A 12,464-nucleotide genomic window follows, 5' to 3' on the forward strand; every position below is an offset into this window, starting at 1 on the left:
AAGTTCATCGGATCCCAACAAACACACCACAAAAAGAGTTACATCAAATAGATCTCCAAGAGACCATTGTATTGAGAATCAAAAGAGAGAGAGAGGAAGCCATCTAGCTACTAACTACGGACCCGTAGGTCTACAATGAACTACTCACGCATCATCAGAGAGGCACCAATGAGGATGATGAACCCCTCCGTGATGGTGTCTAGATTAGATCTGGTGGTTCTGGAACTTGTGGCGGCTGGAATTGATTTTCTTCGCCTCCCCTAGGGTTTCTGGAATATTTGGGTATTGATAGAGCGAAGAGGCGGTGCAAAAGGCGGCCGAGGTGGGCACAACCCACCTGGGCGCGCCTGGACCCCCAGGCGCACCCTGGTGGGTTGTGCTCCCCTCGGAGCCACCTCTGGTACTTATTTGGCCCAACAGGTGTCTTCTAGTCCAGAAAAAATCTCCAAAAAGTTTCACTGCGTTTGGACACCGTTTGGTATTGATTTTCTGCAAAGTGAAAAACAAGCAAAAAAACAGCAACTGGCACTGAGCACTATGTCAATAGGTTAGTCCCAAAAAATGATACTCCCTCTGTTCACTTTTATAAGACCTTGAAGACATTTCAGACAATGTACAAAATAGCCCATTTTGAGTTGTCTGAAATGACTTACAAAAGTGAACGGAGGGAGTATAAAGTTGCTATAAAATGATTGTAAAACATCCAAGAATAATAATATAACAACATGGAACAATCAAAAATTATAGATACATTGGAGACGTATCACTTATATACCCCCAATCTTTAGTCCCGGTTGGTGGCTCCAACCGGGACCAAAGGTCCCCCTTTCGTCCCGGTTGGAGCCGCCAACCGGGACTAAAGGTCAATTTCAGCAGCCCAAAGGGCGGGAAGCGGAGACCTTTAGTCCCGGTTGGTGGATCAAACCGGGACGAAAGGGGGGCATTGGTCCCGGTTGGTGGCTCAAACTGGGACCAAAGGCACCCTTTCGTCCCGGTTCGAGCCACCAACCGGGACCGATAGCCTGGCACAGCGGTTTGGTGGGAGTTTAATCCCACCTCGCTAATTGAGAGAGGGCAGCACTGGTTTATAAGGCGTGCTGCGCTGAGCTTTCGAGCTCCTCTCTAATGCAGGCAGTACTTGCCTAACCTTTGTCACTGCCATGTTGGGCATGTTGGGCCCGCGGGCCTGCATCCTGGCCCATGTATAGATGGGTTTCTAGTCGTATGCAGGCCGTGGTGGCCCAGTAGGCGGCATTTTTTTATTTTTTAGTCATTTTAGTTTCATATTAAAGTTTTTAACATAAAATACTTTATGAAAATTCTTTTTGCTATTAAAGTTTTTAACAAAAAATACTTCTATAATTTCAGTTGCATAAATTTTATATAATTTTAAGTTAATATTATTTTGATAATAACTAGAGGTTTATAAAAGCTTTTTAGTTTATTCTTTTTGCTATTGAAGAATATTATAGTTTTGTTTTAGTTGATCATAACAAAATATTTTAGTGGATTCTTTTTAGTTCATTCTTTTGGCGATTAGAGTTTAAGCTTTTTAGTTCATTCTTTTTGCTATTAGAGTTTTTTAAAAGCTTTTTAGTTCATTCTTTTGAAAAGCACTACAAATGAACTCTGAAAAGGTTGAAAGTTGGCATGGTATCATCATTTCACCCACATAGCATGTGATAAAAAGTTGAGAGGCTTACGGCAAAAATTGGATGCACTTTGTGTACAAAATGGATAATCTCTTTCAAAGTATCACGGTTTCGGACGAAAAATCATCTGTTACAAAGGGATTTCAATTTTTCAAACTTATTTCAACTCCAGACTTTTTGTGCATTCAACATGCACCATTCAAAGCCACATCATCAATTTTCAACCCTTTCTGACTTCATTTGGTATTTTTCATGTATTTACTGATTTTTTAGCTAAATGACCCTGAAATTGAAAAGCACAACAAATGAACTCTGAAAAGGTTGAAAGTTGGCATGGTATCATCATTTCACCCACATAGCATGTGCTAAAAAGTTGAGAGGGTTACGGCAAAAGTTGGATGCACTTCGTGTACAAAATGGACAATCTCTTTCGAAGTATCAAGGTTTCGAACGAAAACTCATCTGTTACAAAAGGCATTTCATTTTTTCTTCACGTAATCAGGGCCATCATCAGAGCCATCATCGTATCCTCCTTCACTTTTTCTTCGTGTGTGTCCCTTGCTTATTGTGTTGTAACCATGGATAATCTTCATCGTTTAACAGGGTGCTTGGGTCAGCCTTCACTTTGAAGGGAGGAATTTCATGAAACTTTTCATAATCTTCAGACATGTCTGTCTTGCCCTCCACTCCCACGATGTCTCTTTTCCCTGAAAGAACTATGTGGCGCTTTGGCTCATCGTATGATGTATTCACTTCCTTATCTTTTCTTTTTCTCGGTTTGGTAGACATGTCCCTCACACAGAAAACCTGCGCCACATCATTGGCTAGGACGAATGGTCCATCTGTGTACCCAAGATTGTTCAGATCCATTTTGTCATTCCGTACTATGGGTCTACATGTACCCCGCCTCCTGACAGATTGACCCATTTGCACCGAAACAAATGGACCTTAAAATCATGTCCATATTCAAGTTCCCATATGTCCACTATGTAACCATAATGTGTGTCATTTACCCTCTTGGTTGCTGCATCAAAGCGGACAACACTGTTTTGGTTGGTGCTCTTTCGATCTTGGGCGATCGTGTAAAATATATTCCCATTTATCTCGTACCCTTTGTAAGTCAATACAGTCGTAGATGGTCCCCAGGCCAACGAGTACAGCTCATCTCCAACAATGTTGTCACCCATGAGATGTGTTTGCAACCAACTGTCGAAAGTCCTGATGTGTTCACATGTAATCCAGTCGTCACACTGCTCCGGTTGTTTGGGGCACAGAATATTCTTGTGTTCATTAACATAAGGGGTCACCAAGGTAGAATTCTGTAGAACTGTGTAGTGTGCTTGAGCCCAAGAATGCCCATCCCTACATATTATTGAGTCCGCTCCTAGCGTGCCTTTTCCAGTCAGTCTCCCCTCATACCGCGATTGAGGGAGACCAATCGGCTTAAGGTCAGGAATGAAGCCAATACAAAACCCAATGACCTCCTCTGTTTGATGGCCCGTGGAGATGCTTCCTTCTGGCCTAGCACGGTTACGGACATATTTCTTTAAGACTCCCATGAACCTATCAAAGGGGAACATATTGTGTTGAAATACAGGGCCCAGAATGACAATCTCGTCGACTAGATGAATTAGGACGTGCATCATAATATTGAAGAAGGATGGTGGGAACACCAGCTCGAAACTGACAAGACATTGCACCAAATCATTCTTTAACCTTGGTAGGATTTCTGGATCGATTACCTTCTGAGAGATTGCATTGAGGAATGCGCATAGCTTCACAATGGCTAATCGGATGTTTTTCGGTAGAAGCCCCCTCAATGCAACCGGAAGTAGTTGTGTCATAATCACGTGGCAGTCATGAGACTTTAGGTTCTAGATTCTCTGGGATATTTATTATTCCCTTTATATTGGACAAGAAGCTAGACGGGACCTTCATACTAAGCAGGCATTCAAAGAAGATTTCCTTCTTTTCTTTTGTAAGAGCGTAGCTGGCAGGACCTTCATACTGCTTTGGATGCATGCCGTCTTTTTCGTGCACACGTTGCTGGTCCTCCCGTGCCTCCGGTGTATCTTTTGTCTTCCCATACATGCCCAAGAATCCTAGCAGGTTCACGCAAATATTCTTCATCACATGCATCATGTCGATTGCAGAGTGGACCTCTAGGCCTTTCCAATAGGGTAGGTCCCAAAATATAGATTTCTTCTTCCACATGGGTGCGCGTCCCTCAGCATCATTCGGAACAGACAGTCCGCCAGGACCCTTTCCAAAGATTACTTATAAATCATTGACCATGTCAAGTATGTGATCACCAGTACGAAGGGTGGGCTTGTTCCGGTGATCTGCCTCACCTTTGAAATGCTTGCCTTTCTTTCGACATTGATGGTTGGTCGGAAGAAATCGACGATGTCCCAGGTACACATTATTCCTGCATTTGTCCAAATATATACTTTTGGTGTCATCTAAACAGTGCATGCATGCGTGGTATCCCTTATTTGTCTATCCTGAAAGGTTGCTGGGAGCAGGCCAATCATTGATGGTTACAAACAACAAACGCATGTAGGTCAAATTCCTCCTGGTTGTGCTCATCCCACACACGTACACCTTTTCCATTCCACAGCTGTAAAAGTTCTTCAACTAATGGCCTTAGGTATACATCAAGTCGTTGCCGGGTTGCTTAGGGCCTTGGATGAGCACTGGCATCATAATGAACTTCCGCTTCATGCACAACCAAGGAGGAAGGTTATAGATACATAGAGTCACGGGCCAGGTGCTATGATTGCTACTCTACTCCCCAAAAGGATTAATGCCATCTACGTTTAAACCAAAACATACATTCCTTGCGTCACCTGCAAAGCCCCCCCCACCTTCTCTCGATTTTTCTCCACTACGACCCATCAGCGGGTGCTCTCAACTTCCCGTCTTTCTTACGGTCCTCTTTGTGCCATCGCATCAACTTGGCATGCTCTGTTTCTGAGACGTTTCAACCATGGTATTATAGGAGCATACCACATCACCTTGGCAGGAACTCTCTTCCTGGGGCGCTCGCCCTCAACATCACCAGGGTCATCTCGTCTGATCTTATACCGCAATGCACCGCATACCGGGCATGCGTTCAAATCCTCGTACTCACTGCGATAGAGGATGCAGTCAATAGGGCATGCATGTATCTTCTGCACCTCCAATCCTAGAGGGCATAGAACATTATTTGCTTCGTACGTATTGTCGGGCAATTCGTTATCCTTTGGAAGCTTCTTCTTCATTGTTTTTAGTAGCTTCCCAAATCCGTTGTCAGATACACCGTTGTCTGCCTTCCATTGCAGCAATTCCAGTGTGGTACCGAGCTTTGTGTTGTCATCTTCACAATTTGGGTACAACCCTTTTTTGTGATCCTTTAACATGCGATCGAACTTCAACTTCTCCCTTTCACTTTGGCATTGTCTCTTTGCATCAAAAATGACCTGGCGAAGATCATCATCGGGCACATCGTCTGGTTCCTCTTGATCTTCAGCTTCCCCCGTTGCAGTATCACCGTATTCAGGGGGATAGTTGTCATCATCCTCTTCTTCTTCGTTGTCTTCCATCATAACCCCTCTTTCTCCGTCCTTGGTCCAAACATTATAGTGTGGCATGAAACCCTTCTCAAGCAGGTGGACGTGGAGGGTTTTCAAGTTAGCGTAATCCTTCATATTCTCATAGATAGGGCATGGACAAGACATAAAACCATTCTGCTTGTTTGCCTCAGCCACTTCGAGAAATTTATGCAGGCCCTCAATGTACTCGGAGGTGCGTCGGTAACCGTACATCCATTGCCGGTTCATTTGCGTGCATTATATAATTAAGTGTATCAAAAACCATTACAGAACATCATGAATAGAGAAGTGGCCAAATTAATACAAGTTCATCATCACATTAAAACCAAAGTACAGTAGTGATCAAATGTTATTAGTGAAAAAATAAATACATAAAGTTCATACATAGTTCTCATAGAACAACATGTAGCTCTCTAGAGCATCTAATTAAAACATACATTGAAACTATGAAAAACATTTAAATGCAACAACAAATGCGATCATAAACCCAACTAAGGTAAGAATTGATCCAACGGCATAATGATACCAAGCATCATTATGAATGGCATATTTTCTAATCTTTCTAATCTTCAAGCGCATTGCATCCATCTTGATCTTGTGATCATCGACGACATCCGCAACATGCAACTCCAATTCCATCTTCTCCTCAATTCTTTTCATTTTTTCTTCAAGTAATTGTTTTCTTTTTCAACTAAATTTAACCTCTCGACAAGACGGTCGGTTGGAATTTTTGGTTCACATACCTCCTAGATAAAAACATCTATATCACGTTGGTCGGCATAGTTGTCATAAACACTAAATGAAGCAAATCATAATAAAAGATAATATACCATATCTGAATCATAGACAGGACGAGGGCCGAGGGGGCGGATCCCAAAACCATGGCACTATATAAGAACAAACAATAATAAAAGTAACAAAATCATACGAGTATCTATCAAAATCATACAAGTAAGAATTTTTTTTCTTTTAAAAAGAAGATAAGAATAAGAGGCCCACCACGGTGGTGCCGGCGACGAGATCGGTGCGGGCGATCAACGGCGGTGAGGACGGGGACGGGACGGGACGGACCGCCAAACCTAGACAAATCTTGGGAAAAATGGAGCTTGCAGGTCGAGCTTGGAAAGGAGAAAGCTTAAATGTGGCTCGGGCATTTCATCGAACACCTCATGTGCATGCATAGAAGGGAGACAAAGTAGCGCATGCACACACCTCCCACACGGCCAAAAAATAGAGTGAGCAGGGAGGAGCGAGGGTATATATAGGCATCTCTTTAGTCCCGGTTGGTGGCTACAACCGGGACAGAAGATCGACCTTTAGTCTCGGTTCTAGCCACCAACCGGGACTAACGATGCTGCGCCAGGAGCGAGACCCATTGGTCCCGGTTCTGTCTGGAACCGGGACCAAAGGGGTCAGACGAACCGGGACCAATGGCCCCCGAGGCCCGGCCGGCGCCCTGGCCTCACGAACCAGGACTAATGCACTCATTGGTCCCGGTTCGTAGGAGAACCGGGATTAATGCCATTTTCTGGCCTGGACCAAAGCCCTGTTTTCTACTAGTATACATATGATAATGCAAAGCCAGCACTGGCAGGATCTTTCAAAAAAAAGTTGTTTTAGATTTGTTTAGATGCGGGTGTAGACAACTAATTTAGGACAGAGAGAATAAATGTCAATGCAATCTCTTTTTCTTGTGGGGAAGCGGTAATGCAATCTTGGTAGTGAATCATATGTATGAGTACAAAGTACTGCTAATATGATTTCAATCCCAATGGCTCCCACGCAAAAAATAAATCCTAATGGTTGTCATGTGAATGCAGGAACGATATAAAAGGATGTCTTCCTCTAATTAGACACGACAGGAGGTAGTGGAACCTGCATAAACAAAGAGAGAAAGTTTGAGACAGTGCCAGGCGACGTAGCCAAATCAAACCTTTTGTTAGCGAACATTTCCGTTCACTATGCTACGAACACCACCCCCCCCCCCCCCCCCCCCCCCCCCCATAATGAGCAACGGGGATTAGTTTACGAGGTTTACGGACCTAATTAATCAGAGGCTAATAGGACTGGAGAGATTGGGGGAGGTTGGGCCCCGCCCCGGCTGAAATTCAGGGGGTGGGCATCATTTTTGTTGTACGGATGCAAATCCTGATTTCTATGGATTCATATTCGTAACATAATGATTTGGAAGCAAAATATATATCTGTGGAAGCAGGGCGTCCTTTCTGTTGTACGAATGCAAATCCTGATTTCCATGCATTCAGATTCCATATTCTTTCTATGGAAGCAAATGCTCATTTCTTTGGATGCAAACTCATATTTATTCGGATGATACCAATTTATTTGGAAGACAAGTTCAATTTAAATATTTTTCGTAAAGAGTCCATAACAATTGTAAAAAAATGTTTGACCGAAGGATGAAATTGTAATGTTGGAAGACAGGCATCTCCATTGTGCTTGGACGATGCAAAATAAACTGTCATGTTGGATACAAATCTCACCAAATTGAAAAAAAAAACAGTTGATGTGGAGCAAATTTGCTAGCCGGTAGAAGCAAAATGAATTGATACACTTTCACTCTTAACAGAACAAGGTCATTTCCCTTACTTGCCCTTCCCATCTCTAGTTCACGGCCTCTATGAGCCGCACGGTCAGACTCAGTATTGTGAGCGTGATCAACAAAACCGGGGCGCCAAGCTGTTGCTGCTGCCAGTAACAATAGCTTGAGAAACAAAACACAACACCACATCTTGCGACTGAATATTTCAACACTGGCCCAAACAAAAATAAATTGTCAACTAATCCCTACAAACAAAACACTTCAAAAACTAGACATTGAAAAGGTCTGATGCTTCAGGAAAAAAAACATGGTCCTATAATAAGTTTACATTTTGTTACATTGGGCCACAGCCATAAATGGCTCTGAACAGGGGAGCAGTTAGCTAAAATCAAATGGAAACGGCATTGCACGACTGTGATAATGCCCGCCGTAATGCTTTAGCATGGCATTGGCTGCAAGGCTCCATAACAGTTAACTTAACTGTAGATGGAACTTTATTCTCAATGTATGTTCTGATAGCCGAGAGTGCCCTGGGGGTTTCCATGAGAATACCAACACCCATGGGCATACACCAATCGTACTTGCCGTCATCATAACACCTATGCCCATAAATGGTGTCCAATGTAAGACACTCAAGTGACACCGCGTTCTTGAGAATATAACATGTCAGTTCAATCAAGCACTTCGCAGAGCTGAAACCACTGATCTTCACGCTCTTGAGGCAGCTATGGCGGTGTTCAGGCATGTGCCTCAGTTGAGAATCAGCAAAAATTGACTTGTGCAACATACGCAACTGAGTCACCTGACAATAGATAGAAAGGATAATAATGATTTGAGTTAAACGGACCCAGATGCTTTGCAGGATGAAATGAATAAACAGCGCCAGCGCCTTACATCTAATTTCAAAGTCTCCAAGGAAGGAGAAGCATCCAGGAAAGAAACCAGAGAAAAATAGTCATATGGCCGGTACTCGGTTGTTCCTGTTCTCAAATTAACGTTCAGGTGCTTAAGGTAGAGGAATTTGGTAGGCAGCATTGGTGCATCGACCACCTGCAAACAAAAAACGACATGTATCAGATACACTATACCAGGGATGACTAATGTAACCTGCATATTGCAGAGAATATATACCTCCCACGGTGATTCTATGACAAGAGTTTCAATATTTGGCAGAATGGGTGGCAGCTTGGCACAGGCATCACGGATAAGGTTGTCTTGTTGCAAGTATAATTCCTTCATTTGCAATGTTTCCACAAGTGAGAAGTCTAACCTGCTTCCTCTAAGGTAAAGACTAGAGAGATTTGGTGCTTTGCTCTCTATCACTGTCAATCTCTCGCATTCTAAAACACTAAGCACAATGAGGCGCTGCAGGGCACAAGATAACTTCAGAGACCTAATCTCAGCGCAACTAGTAAGATCTAATAGCTCCAAAGCAGGAGAGTTGGAAAGAAGGCACTCTAACTCATTCCACGTAATGCTCACACAGCACAGGTACAGCCTTGTCAGGCTTCTCAAGGGGCCAAGTTCAACTGTGGGATGGAGGTCACAAAAACGAAGTGAAAGGTGCTTAAGTGAGTTTCCAACCCTGTCAGATAAAAGAGCGCATGGGAAGTTGTATTTTCTCATTGTTTCAGTTTCAGACAACACGAAGGTGAGTTCTTCAAGCCCAGGCTTAAGAGCAATCTGAAGCCAACGGTCAAAATAACTGAAGTCATCGAGCCCATTCTTTTCATTGTACTCAAGCTTGAATGTTTTCAAGCTGCCTTTGTGTTACCTGAGAATGCAGTCAACCTTGTGGTGGAACTTCTCGCCACTCGCACTCTTCAAGCCAATTGTATACTTATTAAATATGAGATTGGAATGACATCTCCAGGAATGTAAAAAGGATTGAGATAGGCAAGCAGCACGAGCAGCTTCCCGCATTGGCATTAAGGAGTGTATACGAAGCAATATGTCCTGCACACACAAGAATTGGATAAAAGATCAAAATTGGAAGTGTAAGGTCAATGGTACAATTGGAGAAAGAAAAACAGTAGAACCACACGAATAACATTGTACCCAGGTAGCCCTTCACAGGGTGCACTGATTTACATAGGTAGATAGTGCAAAGGAACGCAACTGTGCTAGGTTAAACTCAGCAATGCATAGAGAAATTTTTTTCTAACATTGTTACTGGCTTTTTGGAGGTGGAGGACGAGGGGGAGACAGTTGCTAACAGCTCACACCAATTAACTACTTCATGAAATATACTTTTGCTTGCATCAGTTGCCAGCCAACAATGATGTTTCTGTGCAATTTGGAGTATGTTATTGTGCAATAATATGTTTATAAATGGGTTAAAACAGTGACGAAGCAGATATGAATATGTAATTTCAGCATAGGGTACAAATAGCATATCAAAACTGAAAAGTTAAACAGATGGAAGTCTATGAAATGACACTGACATTGCATGAAAAACATGAACCTGGGCAACTAAGATGAAGAGATAATTGTTCAAGAAGATCATGAAGATAAAGAAAAAAAAAGGCAGAAAATGCAGAGTTCAATTCATAAATAGCTTTAGGTAGCACAAATTGCACAAAAGCTAAAAATCAACCCTACAGCATCTATAGTGCAATTGTGAAAGTTTTGATGTTTTTTGTAGATTTAGGTAGCGCAATAGCAGAATCAAATATTTTGGGAAAGGTTCTGCAGCAGGTGGGAAGATTAATCATTTTTCAAATTACTGTGATGAATATCCCAATCAATTATCGCATGAACTTTGCTACAGCGCAACACTAGCTTCATAGTGCTAATCAAAGCTTTCTGTTCACTTTTACAAGACATATTAAATCAAATCATAATGGTTTGTTGATAGTTACAAAATCATAATGATTAGCGAGTGCATTTTATATAAGAACCCAATTGTATCATTTTGAGTCACTCACAATTATTATTACACTAGTTGTTGATGAAATTGTGAATTTGGATTTTGGAGTGCAAAACTGCACCTTGTAAAAATGAAGGGAGGTAGCAATTACTAAATAACTCAGTTATTAGTACCAAAGCACCTAAATTGCGCACAAAATTCTGGAAAGCTGTGTTGGACACGTCACCATGCTTTGCAGAGAGACCAGCTACAGCTATAACAAATTGTCGAGTTTATCATTGGTTTAGTAAAAAAAAATCATCTTTTTTGTGTTATAGTAGTAGGATGTGACGAAAAATAACTTCTCTCTGTTACTACATTAATATGTGACCAAAAGGATCTTTTCTCTGTTTTCAAATCGTAATACTGTGCAGCTAGTCTAGCATAGTCCCGAGAATTAGTCCTTTTAGAGTAGTCCCAGTGACATTATGCTTGAAAAAATGAAAATTTTAACGCATCCGTTACCTCAGGGAGCTCTGGGATTGCCATTCTCTTAATTTTGCCAGATTGAGAGTCGTCATCTTGTTGACAGGGCGATCCCTTCCTTTTACCCGTCGTCAATGAGGCCATAAGCCGACCTGAGACGGGGGAAACAAAAGGAGGATGGCCATGAATTTGATGCCGACGCCGCTGCCGGTCGCGCTGCGGAGGCATGAGCCTGTTGAGCGCAAACAGCCCCATGGATGAGGGATCTGGCCGAGAAACCACTTCGGATCTCGACACCTCCTTCAGATCTCGACTTTTCTCCAGCTCTCCTCTCATCTCATTATAAATCTTTGTTTTTGGTTCCGTTTCCAACTCAAATTCGAGCCGGCGCCGGAGCGGTTGGGCGGGGCTATCTACTTCCACCGAAACAGAATAGGCAAAACCCTAGGTGCGGCTATCTTTCCTTTTCCTTTTTTTTTAGGTGCGGCTATCTTTCCTATTCTTTTCTCTGTATACTAGTAAATGTGCATTGTGCAATGCACGTCTCGACTAATGCACATAAATTAGTTTGTTTTTGTTTGTGAAAAAATTCCGATCTATTCATCTTCATTTATCCTACTACAAAACACAGGAAATAATAAAAATTACATCCAGATCCGTAGACTATCTAGGGACGACTACGAGCACTGAAGCGAGTCGAAGATGCACCGCCGTAATCGCCCCTCCCTCATTGGTGCCGGGCAAAATTTGTTGTAGTGGACACTCGGGAAGTCGCCATGCTAAGCCACCATAGGACCAGCGCACCAAAGCAGTTACTGCAGTCGTTGAAGAGTAGTGCAGATTGGGAAGATCTAACCCGAAGACACACGAATGTAGGCGAACTACGACCAAATCCGAGCAAATCCACCAAGGACAGATCCGCCGAAGACACATCTCCACACGCCTACCAACGATGCTAGACGCGCCACCGGGACGGAGCCTAGGCAGGGAGAACCTTATTCCATCTTCAGGGAGTTGCCGCCGTCTCGACTTTCTGAGCAGGACACAAACTCTAACAAAACTCAAAGAAACACCTAAAAATGGAGCCCTCCCACTGGCAAGGACCGAGATCCGCCGGGCCGCCAAGGGCCCTAAGGCCACGAGAGATGAGGTGGACCGGCGCTGGCGCCGGCGGGAGATAGAGGAACCCTAGGTTTTGGGAGGAGCCAGTTGCGTGAGGCTTGGTAATAGCTGCACAAATTAGTTTGTTTCTGACAAGAGGTAATATCTAAAGATCATTCTAAGTTAAATAACCATTGATTTGCAAAACATTTTCATCTAAAAGG

At 42.9% G+C, this 12,464-nt stretch overlaps 1 pseudogene; it reads right to left on the minus strand.

Annotated features, from left to right (window-relative positions):
* Nucleotides 1-7,978: 7,978 nt before the first annotated feature.
* On the minus strand, nt 7,979-11,394 carry LOC109745436 (F-box/FBD/LRR-repeat protein At1g13570-like; annotated as a pseudogene).
* Between the last annotated feature and the right edge of the window lie 1,070 nt (nt 11,395-12,464).

Source organism: Aegilops tauschii, chromosome 6, assembly GCF_002575655.3.
Source record: "Aegilops tauschii subsp. strangulata cultivar AL8/78 chromosome 6, Aet v6.0, whole genome shotgun sequence".
NCBI classification, from domain to species: domain Eukaryota; kingdom Viridiplantae; phylum Streptophyta; class Magnoliopsida; order Poales; family Poaceae; genus Aegilops; species Aegilops tauschii.